Source organism: Salmo salar, chromosome ssa06 (genome assembly GCF_905237065.1).
Source record: "Salmo salar chromosome ssa06, Ssal_v3.1, whole genome shotgun sequence".
Taxonomy (NCBI): Eukaryota; Metazoa; Chordata; class Actinopteri; order Salmoniformes; family Salmonidae; genus Salmo; species Salmo salar.
In genome coordinates this window covers 66,112,453-66,128,136 of record NC_059447.1, presented here as the reverse complement: position 1 = coordinate 66,128,136, position 15,684 = coordinate 66,112,453, and positions in this window count along the sequence as shown.

Sequence of the window (15,684 nt, the reverse complement as noted above, 5' to 3'; positions counted from 1 at the left end):
ACGGTGAGAGATGTCATAGCCCCTACAACAGGGGGGATATTTTTAACCCTGGCTGAGAAAACCATAGAACCCTACCACTCGCTCACCGTCACCTTAACAGCTTGAGGTCAAAGTTGTCTTTAACCACAGATTTAGGATCAGATTACCAGACCCATAACCCTAATCTTAGTCTAAGCATTAGAGGGGTGAAAAATATCTCGCCCTGTGTCAGTGGTTTGAGACAACGTCTACCAACTCCAAAGATTCTACTTCCCCCGTCCATAAGGCCCCAGCAGGTCTGACAGAACAGATGCATTCTGGTCATGGCATGAGGCGAGGGTGGGCGGCAGAGAGAGGAGGGATTCCAGACCTCACCGCATGTGAAGCGGCTGTTGGTTCACCATGGGAACGGGAGTGAGTGATAAGTCAGCTGCAGGATAAGGACCCAGTCGGTCACAGGACAGAGCAGGGCTGTCCCAGCAGATGCACAGTCATTAATCAGGACCCCAGTCACCCTTGCCCCCATAAACACTGCTGTTAATCTGGGTGTTGATTGGGCATTTCCATTTCCAGAAACATTTCCATACCTCGTCTATGAGACTCATCTCACTGTAGATCAGCGGTTCTCAATCCTGGTCCCGGGGACCCAAAGGGGTGCACGTTTTGGTTTTTGCCCTAGCACTACACACCTGATTCAAATGATCAAAGCCTAATGATGAGTTGAAAATGCGCACCCCTTTGGGTCCCCGGGACCAGGGTTGAGAACCACTGATCTATAGATGACTAAATCCCTGAGCAGCACAGTGTGTGTTTACATGCTAAACAGAAAATGACAGTGAATTGTGACAATATGTCCACCTCGGTTTCTGTTTCCTCATGGGGACAGTATAAAACTCTGGCTGAGAAGAAATACATCTGCCCTGGGAATTCATTTCAAAGATGGATAAAAGCACTTACATGAGAGCTATTCGTCACACGTTCAGCAACCTGCAAAGTCAAGAACTGTCAAAACACTGGTCTCACATTAAGAGCTGTACGATTCAATTAGGGCCTGCACTCACAAAGGAGTACCAAACATGTACTGACAACAGACACTTTTACTGTCACAGAATGCCCCCAAAAAAAACAGAGCGCAGATGATCCATAAATGAACCGCAACACACATATGTTTGGTACCCCAACCACCACAGCCATAAACTGACAGCAGGAAGTGGTATTCACCTGTGTAATGCCAAGCCCCTAAAGCTAGGCAAGCCAGGCCGACCATATGTGAGAAGGAGTTCTGCCTTCTCCCACCCCTGCCTCCCCTCACTCCCCCACCGCCTCTCGGGAGCACACATGGTGCGAGGGAGGGGGGTGTGAGACTCCTCTGTGCCAACCTCCTGGGTATGTGATGGTATTTTGAGTTTAATGCCACAACAGGTGGCTGGGGCATGCTTGGCAGGTGACTCAGTCAAAGCCATCTATCTCTCTACAGCCGAGAAAGAAAGAGAGAGCGAGAGAGAGAAGAGATAGTGACGAATAGGAATAGAGAGAGATAGTAAGAGAAAGGGGGAAAAAAAGGAGGGAGATGTAGAGAGAGATGACCACTCGAGGCATGAATGATTCAGTTCTTCACTTCTACAGCCTGAAGCTAAGATGCCAGACCGAGAGAGAGAGAGAGCGAAAGAAAGAAATAAAGAAAGAGGCGAGAGACTGAGGTGAGAGAGAGGTGTGAGAGAGAGAGAGAAGCGAACGAGAACAGGAAGAGAAAGGAAGAGAGAGAAAGAGTGAAAAAAAGAGAGGCAAAAAAAAGTGTAGAGAGCGATAAGACCACTATCAAGGAGGCATGAATGATTCCGTTTTTCACTTCTACAGCCTGCAGCTAAGACTCAGCCACAATGCCAGACAGTCAGAAGAGCTGAAATTGAACATCATATTCACCTTGGGATTCAGGGCCTGAAACAGTGATGGACTATTAAGATTTTCCTCCTTCCTTGACATTACAAGAGTCACGAAGAAGATGGTTGTCCTTACTAAAAGCGCAAACAAATGAGTGTTTTTCCATTGGTCATGTTCGTAATAATGTCAGCCATTTAGGCTCCAGTACCTCACAGATAGGGGGAAGGCATAGCTAAACACATTCAGACAAGCACGACATCACTGACAGGAACCAATTGTTCAGTAAAATGAATGGCGCAGGCAGCTGAGGACGACAACATCATAGATCTTCCTGGATCTTAAGTAAAGAATCCTGAAGGGACTTTGAGGAGGCTCTTATTCCCAGAAGCACCAATACCATGCAGGCGGCAGATGATCACATGATCTACTTCAGCGTTACCACTTTGTGGGAGAGGCTTGACGAGGAGCCATTCATCACTCAACTGCACAGGACCACCGACACCATGCTTAGATCCCCTCCACCCTTTCCAGCTGCGCTCCATGATATCTGAATGGCCGGAATTCAATACCCCTTTAAAGGAGCCCTTCAACCCTATCCCCCTGAAGGGATATACATCAGGACTGATATACCAGTATCCCCTCCGTCTTCCCCACTATCTGTCCAGCATCTGAGCATGTCTGGATGAAAGCTGAGAAACTAAGAGTAGAATGAGTAATCAAGCAGTAAGTCAGCACTCTTCTGCCCACGGGGTGGGAAAAGGGTCACGGCTGAGTTTGACCAGTGACAGGCAACCGAGGCAGTTCACAAGGAAATGTACAACAGAGACGGAAAGGCAGGGAAACTACAGAGTGCTGAATAAATGTGTCTTTTGTTGCTAAACTAAGGACGACACCCAGTTGCCCAAATGCTCTTCTCGTTCACTTGTGTTTTCTCTGCACAGACAAGCCAAGTCAGTCGCTGTTCAGATCACACTGGCAAAAACAGTCATGTGTGGCAGTGCTACCGAGCGTTGTGGGACCCCGGCCTGAATAAGAAAACAGATTGTGGAGAAAAAGGGTGATAAAAAGAGTGAATCAGGAAAGTGTTAGGCAATTCTCCAGTCGTTTGCCTTTAACTTTGCCACTTCGCCAGGCAACGCAATGCACTGCATCATGGCATCACTGACTTCAAAGCGCCGGGAACTATTAATTATATATCAGATGAGATGCGCCAGGTGTACAGGGGCCTTAGGAGATCAGATCAACATCTCCGCTGCACTTTAAGAAGTCACGACCAAGAGGAAGATACATTTAGATGAGGAAAAGATGGAGGGAAGGAGGGGGCAAGGGAAGGAGGAGAAGGGGGTCTTGTGTTACAGTACAGACAGCTGTTAAACATTACTGGGTTAGTGGGCATGCTGGTGGCGAACGTAGCCCTGCTGCAGTGTAACATCAGATCCCAGGCCCCCCTGAAGCTCCCCTGAAGCCTAGGCCTCCCGGACACTGAGAAGAGACTATATGGAGGAGACTATATTGAGCTTCAACATCAATGGAATCAGCAGAGTAAATCACTATGAAGGCTAGAGCCTGACGCCTACACTGTCACCTCACTACAGGACATCATAACCAGAGTGAGACAGGAAGGGAGGGAGAGAAGAAGAGAGAGTCCGGAGACAGGAGCAAAAAAAAGGAGAGAAGTTAGGAAGGATGACAGTAAGCATGAGAAAATTCATGATGTCAAGAGTGATCAGAAAGAGCAAGGTGGGGAAGGTGAAAGAGAGAAGGAGTTGAGAGGTAAAGAGAAAGATAGATCAAGATAGAGTGCTATTGGTGAGAGTAAGAGAGAGAGTTGAGGTAGAAGTTCTGCCAAGGATTTAAAAGGAGCTCGCCAAGCTGCGTTAGCGACACCGTTCAAAGTATTAGGGCTGTCACAGGCCCAGACAGAGGTAATGGATAACCAACACATGGAAAAGACTCCCTGCTCCACCAGATGCCTTTAACAGCTCTGCAGACAGTTGTGCTGCAACGGTTTTACGTTTATATGTCAAACAGAGGTATGTGGGAAGTATGTTTTCCAAAAATGTGTCTGGTGGCTACGTCTTGGGCGACTGGTGGAATTCGAAAGCTGCAAGTGCTGCATTTTGATGAGCTATGGTGTTATCAAATGGTTTAGGATCCTCATCACAGATGGTGTGTTTTTTGGGGGTATATAGCGTAGTTTTACAGTATGCAAATACTTTCCTTGGTGGGCTGCTCTGTGTCCAAACACCTAAATGAGAAGGTGACATGTTTCTGGCATCCAGCTCAGTAGAGAGACAGGATCATAACAAGTCACCATGAGGGATATGACATGAGTAAAACTCAACTTGGATCAGCATGAGGGGCAACTCCCACAAACACTGACAGATACTAAACATGAGGATAAATACCAAAAGTCCTAACAAGACAAAAATCAATAACACATTTTCTTATATCAATCAAAAAGATGGAGGATGCAGATGGGACTGCACACAAAAAGGGTAGGTTATTCACCAGCAGCAGAACTGGACTGTGACAATCGGTAGATACACTATAGTTTTGATGTCTTCACTATTTAGGAAATAGTAAAAATAAAGAAAAACTCTGGAATGATTAGGTGTGTCCAAACTATTGACTGGTTCTGTAGGTGTACATCATTTACACTCTGTCATCAATCTGCTTTAATGACAAAATTAGGACAGCATTCAGACAGACAACAGGACATCTGTCATAGCCTGGGCACATATAGTTGATTATGCAGACTGAGTCCCAGCCCTTGACCTAAAGGAACAGGAAGCAGTATTTGTCCTTTCACACATTTCCCCCAGGGACATTTGAGACAAATAATATTCTCTGGATCAATTTACATGACAACAAATGCGGAAAAAGTACAAAGAAATTGCACAAATCTGTTGAATAGCGGGCGTGGTGTGCTATATAAACGTTGTTTATTCATTCAACTTTATTTTTCTTCAGCCAAAGCTTGTTAACGCAGCGACTTTGGTGTGAGCATCTCCGAGCTAGGCCAGTCCAGAGTGATGTAACCTAACGGGTACGTCTCGACTCTCGTCTCTTGCCAACATTGATGCAAGGTGACAGCTATGTACACAGGTGTGTCACCCAACAGAACCCGCTATTGCCAACGGGCTAGCTCTGCTACCTGTGTATGGGAACTGTCAGAATGATGATGGTGGTGAGGAAACTTCATCTGATGTGAAGAGAAGGCTCAGTTTTAATGCCCTGGCTACATAACCTTGTCCCCAGACTAATTGCTAGAGAGCTGGCTGGTGGAGAGGACTACAACCTTACCCCACATCTCCAGTGCTAATGTTTAGCTCAATATCTAACTCCTGTTGTTGTTGTTCTATTGGAATCCTCGCCAGCTCCAGTCTGATCGATGATGTCATTGTTGCTAGGTACTGTTGTCATAAGCCAGAGGCTGCTTTGAAACAAGTGCCTGTGGGGGGAAAAAACCCAAAGTTCTCACTACGGTGTGGCCATGAAGAGATAAACAATTATAGAGATGCAAGAAGAAAAACGACCATGCCGAACAAGTTCATAACCAACTCAACCAGGAATAAAACACCCAATAAAAACATGTCTTGAAAAACTGGCTCAACCAGTCACTCAATAACAAGAAGTTGACTGTCACACCGGTTCCATAAAACTATGGTGATCTATATACCAACTCTTGATGAAACGGACTACCACCCTAACGCCATCTGTTCATGCCTTTAACAGATGGCAACGTGTCCAACGTGTAGCTGTATCTCCTCAGAGGCGCCGGGGAGGGTTCTCTAAAGTGCAGCTGGTTAGGAAAATGACCATCGGGGGGAGAGAGACAAAACACACAGCTACGGCAATTAAGTCAAATTGATTCCACAATCCCGGGGGAGGCTACAGCCACACTTCAGCAGCTGATAAACGTGTTCTGTAGAACAGCACACAACGAAAGACACTATACACATTACACCACGTCCCATTGTCCTGTACACTAATGTAAAACACCTACATATAGAACACATGGCTGAACATACAGTACATATACATCAGTGGAGGCTTCTCAGAGGAAGAGTATCATAAAAATATAAATAGTGAAACATTTAAAAAAGTTATCCTTTTTAGATAAAACTGTACTAGGTATACTAACATCACCAAATAATGTATTAAAACACACTGTTTTCCAATGAAGGTCTACAGTTGCCTCAATAGAACTCTGCAGGGTAGCACCATGGTGTAGCCGGAGGACAGCTAGCTTCAGTCCTCTTCACTTTCACTTACTTAGCTAGCCAATGCAGCTAGTTAGTTTGGCCTACTGAAACATATGGCTCAAACAGAGAGGGATGCTATGTTACCTAACTGGCTACAACTATCCACAAGTGAAGGGAAAAGGTGAGAAGAGGAAAGAGTGTACATGTGAGAAGGAATTCCACAACAAGCAAAATTATCTTACTGTTTGTATGTGGCTGCTATGAAAGTAAACTGTATTTGTGTGTGATCAGGGGTGTATTCATTCCGGCGATTCTGTTGAAAAAAGAATGTCTTAAATGGAAGCGAACGGGACGAAACAGGGATAAATACACTTGAATTTGTCCGAGCATCCCGGAGTCGCCTCTCCACTGTTGACGTTGAGACTGGTGTTTTGCGGGTACCATTTAATGAAGCTTCCAGTTGAGGACTTGGGAGGCATCTGTTTCTCAAACTAGACATTCTAATGTACTTGTCCTCTTGCTCAGTTGTGCACCGGGGCCTCCCACTCCTCTTTCTATTCTGGTTAGAGCCAGTTTTCGCTGTTCTGTGAAGGGAGTAGTACACAGCGTTGTACGGGATCTTCAGTTTCTTAGAAATTTCTCGCATGGAATAGCCTTCATTTCTCAGAACAAGAATAGACTGACGAGTTTCAGAAGAAAGGTCTTTGTTTCTGGCCATTTTAAGCCTGTAATCGAACCCACAAATGCTGATGCTCCCTATACTCAACTAGCCTAAAGGCCAATTTTATTATTCTTTAATCAGAACATCAGTTTTCAGCTGTGCTAACATAATTTCAAAAGGGTTTTCTAATGATCAATTGGCCTTTTAAAATGATAAACTTGGATTAGCTAACACAACGTGCCATTGGAACACAGGAGCGATGGTTGCTGATAATGGCCCTCTGTACACCTATATAGATATTCCATTAATAATCAGCCGTTTCCAGCTACAATAGTCATTTACAACATTAACAATGTCTACACTGTATTTCTGATCAATCTGATGTTATTTTAAAGGACAAGTGACCCCAAACTTTTGAACAGTAGTGTACATACATATTTACAGTACATACATGAACACTCATACACACCCCAGGGTAGGACTTAGCTAAAAGGCTTTTTATGAACTCGTACTGAGTGTGCATCAATAAATATAAACCCACAGCAGCAAGCAGCTGAATGCTCCAGTCACTTCATCACAGGAGAAATACTATCCTGTAACTGGACATGAACTATATCTGAATGGATTCTAAGAGGACATGGTCTATTAATATGAGGTATTCTGCTGGTAGAAAGAAACCCCTATTAGACTAGGCTCTATTAATGAATCAGTACTGGGATGGAGAGTAGAGAGGCTCACCAGACAGCAGCTATGAAATCAGCACAGACAGACTCCGCTCTAATCCAAACTGGGAATAAAGTAGTCACTGACTGGGTCAACTCTAGAGCCTTCTTAAAACAGAGACATATGGAGGAAGAGGACTCAAAGGAAACTGTTTGCTAACATTACAAACCCACTACGTTCCCTTCCCACTCTTCCCCTGCTCGACAGAATCGCCACAGCAAGGACTTACGAGTCACGTGTCATGGCGGTGGAGGCAGCAACAGGTGTATCCAGCACCAACAACTGAGAAATGTCTGTCTGTCTGAGAGGGTCTGCCTTCGTCTGTGTCCTGCGAGGTCCAGAGAGGTGTCCAAAGAGCTGCCCGACAGCACAGTGAGGCGACTGTGTAGACTAGAGGCTCCAACAGGCCTGCTGCCACTATGACCCCTCCTCCCGGGGGCTAAATCGGGCGCTCAGGCAGCCCCCCACAGAATGAATCCCTTACCCCAGGAATAAACATGCTGACTGAAAGGCGTCATGGGACGGTTTTGTCCAGGGGCTTTTCTGAGAGCGAGCACCCCACCACCTCACCTCTCACCTCTCCGGGCTCCTCCCTGGCTCCAAACCCATTCCTACCCCCTGCCCAACAACCCTTTAGCACTCGCAGTACAGCGCTCTGATATGTTGGTCCGGTGAGCAAGGGGGACATTTTAGATATGACTGATGGACAAGCCAATGTATATTTGTCTGTAAAGCTGTATCACCATAGAGTATCAGTTTGGCAAGACAGTAGCACCCAACTCAGTCCAAGTCTCTAGCTAAATCAATGGAACCATGTGATATAATGATAGACCCTTGACTTCACAGAGAGATATGGTATAGGTCTTATCATACAGCGTGTGAAGCACTGCCTCATCGTATTGATTCATCAGACTCCATTCTGAGGTGTTTTAAAACAACATCTAGTCTTTTCCATCAAACTATGATTCGGTAATGAAGAGAACAACATTCTGTCAATTCTGAAAAGTCAACCTAATTCAAATAGGAAATGTGGGTCAAGACTTTAGTGTGGAATATGTCAAGGATCAAAAGGTCACAAGGTCCCGTTCCAGACCGCCAGGGCTAGGTGGAGTTCACAGGAACACCGGGGTCCTAAATCAGCACCCAATTAGAATCCATACTCACTGAACTCTAAGCAGAGCAGGCCACTGGCCCCCCCATCCTAAACCTTCACAACTATTCTAACAGGATTCATTAATACTATGTCATTTGCTGACCCTCAGACTTCAGGAGCTGAAGAGATTGTGGCATCCTTGCCAGAGTAGGATGAAGTTGCCCATAGACAGTGATCTTAGGGTAGATTTTGAGTCCGACCGTACCACCCCCTCCCCCCCAAGCCAAAGTGCCCTTGCCCGCTCTCTGGGACTTTCCTGTATCCATGGGGAAGATGACACCACAATGAGAGTGTACTGAAGAGAACAAGAGGAGGAGAAACTGGCAACTGTGACTGAAACAAAAAAACGAACAATAAACAAGTCACTGTGTTAAGACAGCGATCAAATCACTTCTTTATAGAAAAGAGCTCTCTCCCTCCCCAGTTAACATTTTATCCTTATGGACCATTGATCCTGTTTCTATGGTGACGTGGCTCTTTCATTCCAACACAGGGAAATGGGCCAGTGGATTTTCAGGATTAGGGAGACAGATGCATTGTGTGTGTGTCCTTCTTTTGTCCTGGGTTAAAAACATCCTGCTCTGCTAAAAACACAGAATGAAGACCCGGTTCAGCCCAGGTCAGTAGTCTGGTGGATTGGTACTAAACACGGCTCACTGTAGGCTAAGTCTCCTAACCTTGCAGAGGGAGGGAGGGCACAGGGCCTTGCATATCACCAGGATGAAAAAAAATACATATATATATACACACACACAATTTGGGGTTGGAACCAGTTCAGGGAACAGAACCGAAAACCAGAAAATAACGACATTTCTTCCAAGGAACAGAATCGTGAATGAAAGTGATCTTTAGTGTTCTGTAAAATTACTTATTTTAAAAGCATGGGAACCGGTTAATAACGTTATTTTATGTTCCAGGCTTTTCTTTCTAGTGCCCCCCCCCCCCCCCCAAAAAACCCGCAACAACGCACCCATGCAAAGCCCTCACTCTGACACTCAGAAACATATTCCAGTGTGTGCGCGGGCATGTTTACGCTACCTGCCACTCCCCCCTCCGAACCACAGGCTACTGTACTGATGCTACAAGCATAATTCAGAAGATAGGGAGAGATTTATTTTATTAGCTAGAGAAGAATGGATTCACTTTTTCAGAGCTAGTAAAGGATACTATAGGCCTAGTTAGCCAGCTAGCTCAAAGGACATTCGAAGTTCCTCCAAAGAAGCCGCTCCTCCTATGTATAATTCTGTGGACCTAATTCAGATGATGCAGGTCATAAGATGCCCAGCCTTCACGCCTCCTCCTCAAACATCTCTCGCTCTATTCCAACGTGCAAAACGTCAATTGCATCTTGCGCCATAGGCTACACTTGTCCATCAAGCACGTAAACAACTAGCTTACCTGCTCTATCAGCACTGATTGGAGGCGTAATTTAATTTGCTAAAAGTAAAAAAAAAAAAAATGATTTCACAGTTAAAAAAAAAGATAAAAAGTTACAACACCTGTTAAAAATGCAGCAGTAAGTGGAGTTGCATCTGTGAGATGCCGGAGAGGAAATTGTCCCATGGAGGGAATCACAGTGGTGTCTGAATCCGCACATAAATCAGAGGCCTGCTGAGCAAGCTGGGTGGCTGGGGAGAAGCTTGTATTATTTGTTAGCAACCAGCCGTTGCTACAATAACCTTGAAACTGGTAGAAGCAGCCTTGTGCAGTCTTCTGTAGTCTGTGGTTGTGAATATTCACTGATGCACAGCAGAGAGCTGGGGGGAATCTGAGGACACTCATGGAATTGTGCGTCTGCATGCTATTACTAACACGCACAATGAGCTTGAAGTCAGACTCTATCTTAATACTGTGAGTAGTCTGACCGATGTAATGTAATGTAATGAGATAAATGTAAAAAACGTTATTTCACATGTTAAAAAAGGAACAGAAAGGAACGATATAAACCAGTACTTTTTTGGGTTCAAACCTAGATATGCACTCAGACTCTTTGTGGATATGGGCCCTGGTCTGGTCTGTGTAACTAACTGCCAAAGAGCTTTTTGTTCTGAGCAGTAAAGATCTGAGTGATGAGGGCTGGTCCTGGTTGTTCCTCTATGGCACTGATCTCTGTGGCCAAACACAGTCACTGCTTTCATTTCAGACGTACGTATGCTTGGGAATCCAGCAGAGACTGTTAGTGTCTGTCTAAAGCGGAGGGGACTGGGTTGAGAGACCATCTTAGTGTGAGAGATGTAGAGGTAAATCCACCACAGGGACATTTTCTCCTGAACTACAACACAAGCATCTCTTAGAGATGTTCAAGACACCATGCTGTTGTGTCATTGCACCCAACAAGCATATCAAATGTATCTGATGAGGGACTAAATCGCAACAGTGATTACTTCTCTACATTTGCCCTAATCGATAGAAGACTTACATGACGGGAAAGCCAGCCATCTTAAGACGAGAATGCACTAACTGTAAGTCGTTCTAGATAAGAGTGTCTGCTAAATTAATCAAATATACAGTGAGGGAAAAAAGTATTTGATCCCCTGCTGATTTTGTACGTTTGCCCACTGACAAAGAAATGATCAGTCTATAATTTTAATGGTAGGTTTATTTGAACAGTGAGAGACAGAATAACAACAAAAAAATCCAGAAAAACGCATGTCAAAAATGTTATAAATTGATTTGCATTTTAATGAGGGAAATAAGTATTTGACCCCTCTGCAAAACATGACTTAGTACTTGGTGGCAAAACCCTTGTTGGCAATCACAGAGGTCAGACGTTTCTTGTAGTTGGCCACCAGGTTTGCACACATCTCAGGAGGGATTTTGTCCCACTCCTCTTTGCAGATCTTCTCCAAGTCATTAAGGTTTCGAGGCTGACGTTTGGCAACTCGAACCTTCAGCTCCCTCCACAGATTTCCTATGGGATTAAGGTCTGGAGACTGGCTAGGCCACTCCAGGAACTTAACCTGTTGGGTCTAGGGGGCAGCATTTGCACGTCTGGATAAAAAAAATGTACCCGATTTAATCTGGTTACTAATCCTACCCAGTAACTAGAATATGCATATACTTATTATATATGGATAGAAAACACTCTAAAGTTTCCAAAACTGTTTGAATGGTGTCTGTGAGTATAACAGAACTCATTTGGCAGGCAAAACCCTGAGACATTTTCTGACAGGAAGTGGATACCTGATGTGTTGTATTGACTTTAAAGCTATCCCATTGAAAGACACAGGGGTTTAGGAATATTTTGGCACTTCCTATTGCTTCCACTAGATGTCACCAGCCTTTACAAAGTGTTTTGAGTCTTCTGGAGGGAGATCTGACCGAACAAGAGCCATGGAACGGTGATGTCCCATTAGACACCTGGCGCGCTACTTCATGTTGGGTACCCTCGTTCCAATACGTTATAAAAGGCTATGCATTCGTCCACCTTGAATATTATTCATGTTCTGGTTAAAAAAGGCCCTAATGATTTATGCTATACAACGTTTGACATGTTTGAACGAACGGAAATATTTTTTTCCCCTCGTTCATGACGAGAAGTCCGGCTGGCTTACATCATGTGCTAACGAGACGGAGATTTTTGGACATAAATGATGAGCTTTTTTGAACAAAACTACATTCGTTATGGACCTGTGATACCTGGAAGTGACATCTGATGAAGAGAATCAAAGGTAATGGATTATTTACATAGTATTTTCGATTTTAGATCTCCCCAACATGACGTCTAGTCTGTATCGCAACGCCGTATTTTTCTGGGCACAGTGCTCAGATTATTGCAAAGTGTGATTTCCCAGTAAGGTTATTTTTAAATCTGGCAAGTTGATTGCGTTCAAAAGATGTAAATCTATAATTCTTTAAATGACAATATAATATTTTAACAATGTTTTCTAATTTTAATTATTTAATTTCTGACGCTGACTTGACTGCCGGTTATTGGAGGGAAACGATTTCCTCAACATCAATGCCATAGTAAAACGCTGTTTTTGTATATAAATATGAACTTGATAGAACTAAAAATGCATGCATTGTCTAACATAATGTCCTAGGAGTGTCATCTGATGGAGATTGTAAAAGGTTAGTGTATCATTTTAGCTGGTTTTATGGTTTTGGTGACCCTGTCTTTGACTTGACAAAACATTACACACAACTCTTGTAAATGTACTGTCCTAACATACTCTAAATTTATGCTTTCGCCGTAAAACCTTTTTGAAATCGTAAAACGTGGTTAGATTAAGGAGATGTTTATCTTTCAAATGGTGTAACATAGTTGTATTTTTGAAAAATTTGAATTTTGACATTTATTTGGATTCAAATTTGCCGCTCTTGAAATGCACCTGCTGTTGATGGAGTGCACCACAGGTGGCACGCTAGCGTCCCACCTAGCCCCAAGAGGTTAATGTCCTTCTTCTTGAGCCACTCCTTTGTTGCCTTGGCCGTGTGTTTTGGGTCATTGTCAAGCTGGAATACCCATCCACGATCCATTTTCAATGCCCTGGCTGAGGGAAGGAGGTTCTCACCCAAGATTTGACGGTACATGGCCCCGTCCATCGTCCCTTTGATGCGGTGAAGTTGTCCTGTCCCCTTAGCAGAAAAACACCCCAAAGCATAATGTTTCCACCCCCATGTTTGACGGTGGGGATGGTGTTCTTGGGGTCATAGGCAGCATTCCTCCTCCTCCAAACACGGCGAGTTGAGTTGATGCCAAAGAGCTCCATTTTGGTCTCATCTGACCACAACACTTCACCCAGTTGTCCTCTGAATCATTCAGATGTTCATTGGCAAACTTCAGACGGGCATGTATATGTGCTTTCTTGAGCAGGGGGACCTTGCGGGCGCTGCAGGATTTCAGTCCTTCACGGCGTAGTGTGTTACCAATTGTTTTCTTGGTGACTATGGTCCCAGCTGCCTTGAGATCATTGACAAGATCCTCCCGTGTAGTTCTGGGCTGATTCCTCACCATTCTCATGATCATTGCAACTCCACGAGGTGAGATCTTGCATGGAGCCCCAGGCCGAGGGAGATTGACAGTTCTTTTGTGTTTCTTCCATTTGCGAATAATCGCACCAACTGTTGTCACCTTCTCACCAAGCTGCTTGGCGATGGTCTTGTAACCCATTCCAGCCTTGTGTAGGTCTACAATCTTGTCCCTGACATCCTTGGAGAGCTCTTTGGTCTTGGCCATGGTGGAGAGTTTGGAATCTGATTGATTGATTGTTTCTGTGGACAGGTGTCTTTTATACAGGTAACAAGCTGAGATTAGGATCACTCCCTTTAAATCTCAGCTCGTTACCTGTATAAAAGACACCTGGGAGCCAGAAATCTTTCCGATTGAGAGGGGGTCAAATACTTATTTCCCTCATTAAAATGCAAATCAATTTATAAAATGTTTGACATGCGTTTCTCTGGATTTTTTTGTTGTTATTCTGTCTCTCACTGTTCAAATAAACCTACCATTAAAATTATAGACTGATCATTTCTTTGTCAGTGGGCGAACATACAAAATCAGCAGGGGATCAAATACTTTTTTCTCTCACTGTAACAATGGATAGGTGGGAAGGTCTTCTGGGTCTTTTCCCTGGCATCACAGACAGGCACCCCTGGGACTCTCGGCCTAGTTGATAAATGCTCCTTTGAGGCCCCCTGAGTGACAGGTCAACAGAAGCAGCAGTCTGCCTTGTGGGTTCTATCAGTCAGCCTGTCAGCAGACTTCCCAGCCTGGTCACAAGCTAGATCTGGCCCACTGCAACGCTGAGACCATAATCCCTAAATCTTTTAATATCATGTTGAAAATGCTCTGCCGTATGGACAGAAATGCCATGATGGACAAAGATCAAGTTTCACAGCAACGGTGAGGTTGGACTCTGGGGTTGGGCTGAATCTGACAACCCTCGAACATGTAGCACTCATACACACGGCAAACCTCAAGGCCTATGCTTCTGTAGTCAACTATAAATTGGGCCTTAACTTATCCCTGTAACCTCCAAAGACACCTTATAGAGAGAAGAGGCAGAAGCAAAGCATGATAAATTGCTTACAGTATATGGGTAATATGTAGAGTCAGTGAAAAAGTCTATATATTGAGGAATTGACCTTAAAAACATCCACTTAGCAAATTGACTCAGTTTATGAGCAGTTGGTCTGATAATTGATAGCATCAATGCTCAGTGCTACCCACCAATGTGGATCTACAGCAGTGGATGCTGCTGAGGGGAGGACGGCTCAAAATAATGTCCGGAATGGAGCTAATGGAATGGCAAACACATGGAAACCATGTGTTTGATGTATTTGATACCATTCCACTGATTCCGCTCCAGCCATTACCACGAGCCCGTTCTCTCCAATTAAGGTGCCACCAACTTCCTGTGATCTACAGTATACTAAAACAAGTTAGGGCTGTACTTGTATTAGACTCAACACCAGCTATAAAGTACAAACATATATTGATGGAAGGAAGCCATGAATCTCAGTGAGAACTCCCACATGAGTGGAATTGAGTGAGTGAGTGGAATTCCACAGTCAGCATAAAGCCAGCTCCAGAGGTGCTAAACAAACAAGTAATCTGCTTCTGATTAAAATAACAAAGACTGGTCAGGAAGTAAACCTTCACAGCATAAATCTGTCTGCTTGTTTGGGATAAGAGGAGTTTCACATTTCAACCTCTGAAGTGGATACGGGCAGAATTCCGCAATGCAAATGTAACGAGATGACCGCTTGCTGTGCTGTAAATTCAGAATTTCCTGTATACAAAGTGGATCGTGAGGAAATTGCACCTAAAAGATCCCACCATCTGATCTGTCAGTATCACTGCTAGAACGTTCTCTATAATGAGCACTACAGTACCAACATAAAGTTAACAGAACGATTAACAAGTAAAAGTTCTTGAATAAGTATAATGTACTCCTCTCTCATCCAGGTTAAGGAGGGGTGTTTTACTGTCGTGGATGTTAGTCTAATCCTCTCCTCCTCTCTCGTCCAGGTTAAGGAGGGGTGTTTTACTGTCTGGGATGTTAGTCTATTCCTCTCCTCCTCTCTCGTTCAGGTTAAGGAGGGATGTTTTACTGTCTGGGATGTTAGTCTAA